General features: G+C 43.3%; 1 pseudogene across 1 annotated transcript; it reads right to left on the reverse strand.

Moving 5' to 3' along the window:
- Positions 1-1129: 1129 nt before the first annotated feature.
- On the reverse strand, positions 1130-3914 carry LOC143554136 (ankyrin repeat-containing protein ITN1-like; annotated as a pseudogene). The gene is made up of 3 exons (XR_013138939.1): positions 3879-3914; positions 2777-3274; positions 1130-2706 (listed from the first exon to the last, which is right to left on the reverse strand). The product of XR_013138939.1 is annotated as an ankyrin repeat-containing protein ITN1-like (transcript).
- Between the last annotated feature and the right edge of the window lie 5251 nt (positions 3915-9165).

Here is a 9165-nt window from a genome sequence, read left to right on the forward strand (position 1 = left end):
AATTAGCAGGGCAATCAAACACTCTATATATATTTAATAGAATAACAAGTGAATTGATGACGTCACGGTGACATATATAAATAGAATAACAAAATAGTTGATAAATAATATCAAAACGGCTCAATCTTGAAAAAATACGATGAGACAAGCTCGAACTCTGTTAAGTTAAACAAGTTGACTTCGAGCTCTAGTGGCTCCTTTGTTTCCCTTAAATTTTTTTCTTATCACATATCATGCTTCAATTCAATCAATACGGGCTGAACATCATGTTGAACGAGAAGGACCATTAATATATCAGTTTTTCAATATTACCAAAACCTATCAAAATGCATAAATACATGAAATGAATATTACCAAAACCTATCAAAATGCATAAATACATGAAATGGACCCGTGCATCATTTATTTTCTTCTCATATATGAGAAAATTACAACACGATATTTATAAATCCTGTTTAAGGCAACAAGTATCACTAATTCGTAACTCATTTAAACACACAAAGAGAGACCATAAGCGTCCTTTTAAATAAAATAAAAATTTCATAGATGAGAGCGATCAAAATTAACATATTATAGGTCTTTAGAATCATACAATTAAATGTTTGGGATTTAGTTTGAAAACACCTTTTTGGCTTTTTCAAAAAGTCAATAAGTTAAAAGGTGTTTGGCATTACAAAAATCCATTTTATTTTAGCTTTTTGAAAGAGTAAAAAAACAGTTTTCTAAAAGCCTAAAATCCTAAGTTTTCAAAATGGCTTTTTTAAAAAAACCAATAAGTCAACAAGCAGTTTTCAAACTCAATCCTAAACATGCTAAACGTTATTTGTGGTTGGTTCGTAATATTAATTATGTGACAGTGTTGTGCTAAGATTCTCAACAATGCCAACAACTAACGAATACAAAAAACATAGAGAACGAAAACATGAACTTTAACACGGCGAAAGTAGAAGACGTGAGCAAAGGCTGACACCTGACAATGATCGCTATAGATACGCGTCACATTACATGGATAGCTATAGATGTGTTTTTTTCTTACAGACATTGACTAAAGATATTGTTATATGGATGCATCACAGAAAAATGTCTACTTACATGATTCTTAGTTTACCATATAAAATACACTAAATACACAAAGTGTGCCCATGAAGTGTAATAATATACATTAACTTTTTAAAATTTATGAGTGAACTCAAATCATAATACAATTTATCAACTCAATGAAATCATGTATAGGTCAATTTGTTCTTCTGTGACTATCCAATTATAGCTTTATGGTCATGACCACAAAACTACATATATGATATTTTGACTTCATAATTTCAGGGTCAACTGTTGACTAAACCTACCTATAAACAACAACAATATTACCTCATATCGCATAGATGCGGTCAACTTCCGAGTTAGAGAACTCAGAGTTGGGATGCCACGAGTTCGACCCACTCTTTGCAATCTTCTCCTTCTTCCTCTTTAGCCGAGTTTTCTTTGACTTAAACACATAATAAGTCATGGTTCCAAGAACCCCTGCCATTATTACACCCCCCACAACTGTTATCAATGCAGCAGCCCACTCGTATTTTCTACCGACGACAATATACGACGAAGCCATAAACGCCACCGAGGTGCACACAGAAGCTAACCACATAAGTTTATTAATCACCTCAACCACTCGTCTTTCAGCTTTCGTCTCACCTCTAACCAATGTAATCTGAACCACCACAACCGCCAACGAAGTGAAAAGTGCAATCGCGTTAAACACGAAAAAGATTTTAAACGAAGCGCGGTCCACCACCACCGCGGACCCATCTTTATTATCACCGCCAGGGACCGTGAAAATAGCAGCAAACGCGACAGTTGCAAAAAGCACCGCCACCACCGTTACCGAGTTCGTGGCGTTATTAATCCCTTCACGGTGGAGCTTCCTGAGCTCTTTAGCGATTCCACTAACGTTTTTGTTCGTTTTCTTGGTTTGTAAAAGTTGCGTGTGGACATCGTTTTTAATCTGAGTCACCGTGTTTCGTAACTCGTCTCGTGGTTGGTTCAGCTCGTTAGCCCGGACCGCACCACAACGAGTTAAACACGCTATTATAGCCGAAGAGTCTTCAGATAACGGAGGCGTTTCCGCTAAGTCAAGAGCCGTTTTGTGATCTCTCGTTAATGCATTCACATTAGCACTCGTATCAGGAAGGCTAAGCAACTCGTTTACTATCTACAAAAACAATAAATAAAAAGAATGTCACATATAAAAACTAATTATTCGACATTAGTTATTAAATAATCGCAATCGAATAAAGTCTACCCCGGCTCGTTTTTTTCTCGTGGCAACATGCAATGCGGTAAAACCAAACTTGTCTGGAAGCATAACGATAGTTGCATCCGCCTCGAGCAGTAGTTTCACAACCTCACTGCTAACACCTTTAACAGCCATATGCAATGCGGTTTGTCCTTTATTATCTGTTCTTCTAGCAAGCAGTTGATCTTTATCAAGTAAAGCTTTCACAATCCCAACATGTCCAGATCTCGCTGCAAAATGCAACGAATTTTTTCCGTTCGATTTTGTAATATACAACAAACTACTGTCTTTTGACAGCAGCTCTTTAACAACAGCAGTGTGTCCTCTTGTAGCTGCGGTTATGAGAGGGGTTGCGTTTCGTTGGGACCTCGTTTGGCATAGTGACGGATCATGATCGAGTAGCAGTTGCACCACGGCTGCAAGCATTATCAAGTAAATATTAATTCTATTTATAAATGATAATATAATAAAATCGAAGAACTGTACCGTCATGTCCTTGACTAGCAGCAATATGCAAAGTGTCAAACTCCAACCGGCTTTTTCGGGTGATCGTTTCTTTATCCGAGTATTTCAGCAGCTCCTTCACAACTTCAAGATGCCCTTTTTCAGCAGCAGTGTAAAGTGCGGTTTCACCTAACTCGTTAACCTCGTTAACCACAGACGCCCGAATCTCAGCAACTTCCGCATCAAAATCAGCCCCGCTTAAAGTCCCCATCATTTGTGAATTAATGTCATCAAGGATTTGCTTCACGGCCGCCAGATCACCTCGTTGGGCCGCCAGATGAAGCTCGGTATCGTTGTGTCTACCCGTCACTTGCTTGACATACTTCTTTTTCCCAGCTTGATCCATCCGCTTGCCCGAATTCGAAAGCACCAGCGCCGGAGCCGTTGCAGAAGACGGAGAAGGCGACGGCGATGGCTCCGAAAGCGGGTTTGGGTTTTGATTATTCTTTGTTGGAGTCATCAGCCCCTTTTCTAAGTCTCCTGGTGAAGATTAATTGTTGGAAATCAGGCCCCGAAACCGAAACAACACTCGAACAAACAGTTTTTGTTATCAAACACCCATGATTGTAAAAATCACGCCTAGGCGTCGATTGATCACCGACTGATCGCTAGTCAGCACCCCACCGACTAGTCGCCGATTAATCACTATTTGGTCAAAATCGGCCAAAAATGAAAATTTGGTATATATTTGAAAATTTACATATAAATTCGAATATGAATAATCCAGATTAATCGCTAGACCCTGTCCCCACCACCCAACCAGCGCCTAGCGAGTTCCAATACACTGCAAACACTAGATCAAGACTATTCTTTTATTTAATAAACTTGCACAACATTCAAAAACTAATCAAATAAATCAAAACTTTCAAACTATTATTAATAAAATCCTAACTAACTAAACTAAACTTGCCACTTTAACCCCCTTCTTTAACTCGTTTCAAGATTAACTTTCAACCTGATTAAGTAATTGCTAGAACACACAATCTAATGTTTTTTAGACTAAAAAACATAATAACTAGGAATATGCAAATAAAGTATGTAATAATATATATAAAAAAAACTTTTAAAAGAAATAGAAACACACCTTGATTAATGGCAGAAGCCATGTTTGGATTTAGAAGATGAAACACACCTTGATTAAAAGAAATAGAAACACACCTTGCAATTGAGTTTGAGGGTTGTAAAGCTTTGATGGAATCTATACGCAAAGCATGTTTGATGAGAGAGAAAGAAGACAAACAAATGGTGGTGGAAAGAAAGAACAAAGTCTACTACTTGATGAACTAAGTGGACAAGCTTTGATGAGAGCGAAAGAAGACAAACAACAGGTTAAAGTTTTGCTTCTTTTTCGTAATTGTGCGGGTAAGACCGTCATTTTCACTTAGTAGGATGACTAAACTTTACCTATATCTGACATGCGTGAAGGTTTTCCTCATCTTTTCCTTAGAAATTTTTACCGTTTTTATGCTTGTGGGTTTTGCCGCATTTCACACGCAACGACTTACTTCTTTTCACACTTATTTATGCGGTGAATACCGGCATATCAGTGTGGAAAGTTCATAAGTATAAAGGTAAGGCTATCAACACAATGTGATAAAGGAGAATCATTTCCATTAGAAGTGGCTCTAGGCCTTTTCTTTACAAGTTTGGAATTGATCTACATGTAACATTTGCGTAATTGAGCTCCATTCCATGTTCTTGGGATGGGGGTGCCATCGAGCCTTTCGAGCCGGTATGCGCCCTTTCCTAAAACTTCTTTGATAATGTATGGTCCTTCCCAGACCGGGGCCAACTTTCCTGGGCGCTCTTGGTTCAAAGCCTCGTTGTTACGCAATATGTAGTCTCCTACATTGAGGTTGCAGAGTTTTACCCGCGTTTGTAGTATTTTTGCATTTGTCGCTTGTAATTCTCTTCACGCGCTGCGGCTAAGTCTCTGCGTTCTTCGGTTAGCATAAGGTCTAACCGTCTTTCTGCATCATTGTCTTCTGGCTGAGTCAAGACCCTTGGTGAGGGTAGACCAATTTCGACCAGGACCATGGCTTCAGTGCCATAAGTGAGGCTGAACGGGGTTTCTCCCGTACTTGCCTTTTTCAGCGTTCTGTTTGCCCAAAGGACGTGTGGAACTTCGTCCACCCAGCCGGATCTGTGTTCCAAGAGTCTTTTCTTTATGCCGTCGACGATGCTCTTATTTGCTCTTTCCACCTCACCATTACCCTGCGGGTGCGCCACTGAGGTAAAGGTGTGGGTGATTTGAAGTTCTTCCAGCCACTTTTGTAGCTTCTTGTCAGCAAAGTTGGTGCCGTTATCGCTCACCAAATTCTGTGGAAGTCCAAAACGACAAATAATAAATTCCCAAATAAATTTTTTGATATGTTTTGCGGTTGTTTGGGCTAAGGGTTTTGCTTCTATCCACTTGGTGAAGTAGTCGATGGCTACCACTAGAAACTGAACGTTCCCTGCTGCTGTGGGAAATGGGCCTGTCACATCGATGGCCCACTTCTGAAATGGCCATAAAGAGGTGACTGGAACAAGTTCATTCTTCGGGCGATGCGTGTTGGGTGCGTAGAGTTGGCAAGACCTACACTTTCTGATGTATGCCAGCGCATCCGTATGCATCCCCGGCCAAAAGTATCCCGCGTTATTTAGCTTAGCTACAACAGCGCGTGGACCTGCGTGTACTCCACAGATGCCCTCGTGCACTTCCCTTAGGAGGTAGCCAGCATCTTGGTTGTCCACGCATCTTAGGAGTGGGCCAAGAAAATTACGTCTGTAAAGGATGTCATCGATGAGTTGATAGTTCAGTGCTTTACAGCGTATTTTTCTTGCCTGTGTTTTTGACTCTGGTAGTATACCCGCCGCAAGGTAATTTATTATTGGTGTCATCCACGTTTCTGTGCCGGTTTGGATGACACAGATTTCCTTGTGCGGGACTGATGGTGCTCCAAGGAGTTCAATGCGGATGTCCTTTCCCAAGTGGGTGAAGGCTAACGATGCAAGCTTGCTTAACGCATCCGCAGATTTGTTTTCGCTACGCTTGACGTGTATGACTTTACAATCGTTAAAATCGCGCATAAGGGTTTTTGCTTGTGCGAGGTACAGGGCCATTGTGTCGTTCACGGCCGTGTACGTCCCGTTTATTTGGTTGGCTACTAACATGGAATCCACGTGGGCTTTCAAGTTTTTCACTCCCATCTTACGCGCAATTCTCAGCCCGGCCAAGAATGCTTCATACTCCGCTTCGTTATTCGTACTTGGAAAATCCAGTCGAATACCGTAAGTGTATTCTTGGCCTGCTGGGTTGGTTAGTTTCAAACCTGCGTCTGAACCCTCGTTGTTGGCTGCTCCATCAGTGTAGAGTCGCCAGACATCATCGATGTCCTGTGCTGGAGAGGGTTGAGTCTCCTCCTGGCACTCTTTCTCCCGCGAAGCGGGGACTTCTGCAATAAAGTCGGCCAAGACCTGGCCTTTTATGGCTGGTCTTGGCTTGTACTTTATCGCGTATTCTCCCAATTCTATTGCCCATTTGGCTAGGCGTCCTGACAATTCGGGTTTGCCTAGAACGTTTGCAAGTTTGAAGTTGGTGAGAATGGTGATTGGGTGACCTTGGAAATATCGTCTTAGCCTGCGTGAAGCCTGTACAAGTGCTAAGACTAATTTTTCCAGGGTAGAGTACCGGGTTTCTACGTCTGTTAGGACACGGCTAACATAGTAGATTGGCATCTGGATGCCTTTTCGCTCTACTAGCAGGACTGCCCCGGTTGCTCTATCTATGGCGGAAAGGTATAGGATTAATTCCTCCCCCGCTTATGGTGCTGTGAGCGTTGGGAGTTCGATCAAGCGTGACTGAATTTCCTGAAAAGCTGCTTCCGCTTCTGGTGTCCAGCGGAAGTGCGTTTTCTTTAAACAGATTCTCAATGTTGACACGAATGGGAACGACCTATCCGCATGGTTTGCCAAAAAGCGGTTAAGTGCGACTAGTCGTCCATTCAGTGTCTGAGCTTGCTTGATGGTAGTAGGTGATTCCATTTTGATAATGGCTTCGACCTTTTCAGGGTTCGCTCTGAAGCCATCTTTAGTAACAATGACTCCTAAGAACTTCTCTTCTTCCATCCCAAAGGAACACTTGCTCGGATTGAGCTTCATGTTTATCTTTCTGAGCGTGTTGAAAGTTTCTTCGATGTCTTTCAACATCGCTTCTGGCTCAGGGCTTTTGATGACCAAGTCATCCATGTAGACTTCCAAGTTCCTCCCAATTTGGGCATGAAACTCTTTGTCCATCAGGCGTTGGTATGTGAACCCGGCATTCTTAAATCCGAATGGCATCATTTGATAACAAAATGTGCCATCGGGCGTCCGAAATGCGGTTTTGTCCTGATCGTCAACGGCCATGTGGATTTGATGGTACCCCTTATACGCATCAAGGAAGCATTTAAGGCGAAACGGTGCTAACGAATCTACCTTAAGGTCAATTTCGGGTAACGGGTAACAATCTTTGGGGCATGCTTTGTTTAAGTCTTTGAAATCTATGCACATGCGCCATTGTTTGTTAGATTTCGGTACCATGACGGGATTTGCAACCCATGTTTGATATCTGCTAACGCGTACGATGCCCGCGTCAAGGAGTTCCTTGACTTGGGTTCTACACGCGTTAGCTTGTTCCGCCCCCATTACTCTGCGCTTTTGTATGACTGGCGTAAAAGCCGGGTCACACTTGAGCTTATGCTCTGCCTTACTTCGAGGTACACCAGTCATGTCAGCTGGTGTCCACGCGAAGATGTCAGCGTTTTTCTGTAGTAAGCGTTTGAGTAAGGTGCGCGTAGGATCAGTGACTGTTGGGCCAATGGTAACAGCCTGGTCAGGGTATTTGCCATTGAAGGCCCATTCTTCTGGTTCGGTGATGGTTGGTTTAGCCATCTTTGGTTTGGGTTTAGATGAGACAGATGCGATGCATACCTGGGGAATACCGGTGATCATCGCTACACCCTCAGCTGTTGGCCATCCCATCATGCCGTGGACTGAAGATACCACGGCATTGAATCTTGCCATCCCGTCTCTCCCGAAGAGAATGTCGTATGTGTGATGTGGCTTCCTCATTACGACAAACTCCACGTCTTCTGTGCGGGAGTGTTTCCCGTCCGTGAGAATGACGGGGAAAGATAGGATACCCAGGGGGTGTTTGTGCTGCCGTCGAACCCTTCCATCGAGGCGTAGACCGTTTCCAGGCGTTCCTTGTCTTCGTCGTCTAGCTTGTCGAAGAACTGCCTGTACATAACCGTTGACGAGGCGCCGTTGTCAGCAAGAGTGCAGGAAGTGATGTAGTGCCCCAGCTGGCTTTTGATGACGATAGGGCTTTCTTTGCTGGGTCCTCCTGGCACTCGCGGGAAGCGCACCTCAGCTTCCTTCCACGCGCATGGTTCTGTCGTTCGTCTTTTTCTTCCTCTGACGTTACTATGAACCATGTGGATGCTGATGTCAACGGGCTTTCGTCCGTTGACTTTGTATCGATTATCATTCCTCCCTCCATTCTTGATTGATGCCACAAGGTGTGTAAGTTTTCCATCCTTGACGAATGTTTCAACAATATTCTTCAAGGATGTACACTCCTCAGTGGTGTGACCCTTCGTCCCGTGGAAGTCACAGGATTTGCTCTGATCCGCGTTATGTCTCTGCCGGGTCATTGGAGCTTTTGGCCATGGGAGTTTTTCGGTGGCAAATATCTCCGTGACGCTTTTGGTGAGTGGCGTCCACCGGGGGTTTCGGCTTGATGGGTGCGTGTTATCCTTTCCGCCTACTAGAGGGCGAGAGCTGGATGAGGTGTCAAAGTTTACCCTTGACTGCCAAATACCTAGCTTCCTCTTTTTGTTTTGCCGGGCGGTCCGGACGTTGTTTTCTCTAGTCCTCTGCGTGTAGAGGTTTGTACTCTGGGGAAGATTGTTTACTGCACCTGCCCCGGCTTGGGTAACCGGGGTAGTGTTCGTAAAAATTGTGTACTCGCCGGTGTTCCCCCCAGTAACTGGGGTTGTGGTTACCGGAGTTTCTTGGTCACTCGTTGGCCTTGGCATCGGAGTAACCTTAACCATCTTTCCAGAGGTTTTGAAAAAACTGAAAAAGAATTAGTTCTAGCTTTTATGCACGGATGGCGCCAATGAAGAAACACTAAGTGACCCCGGCAGATTAAGGATAATCTTAGGGTTAAGTAGATGTTTCCCACGAGGGTTAGGTCCGGCAAAGATGGTTATTCTTCTCAACCTGCAAAACAGACACCGTGAGCTCGTCACTGAGAAGGGGGGGTTCCTCCTTGTGACCACCCTCCGGCGTGAGAATCAGACTAGATTGCTCTGAATATAAGTGTATATTAAGAGAAATAGCTA

Source organism: Bidens hawaiensis, unplaced genomic scaffold (genome assembly GCF_021521415.1).
Source record: "Bidens hawaiensis isolate Kalapana, Puna unplaced genomic scaffold, B.hawaiensis_p1.1 tig00017563_1, whole genome shotgun sequence".
Lineage (NCBI taxonomy): Eukaryota > Viridiplantae > Streptophyta > Magnoliopsida > Asterales > Asteraceae > Bidens > Bidens hawaiensis.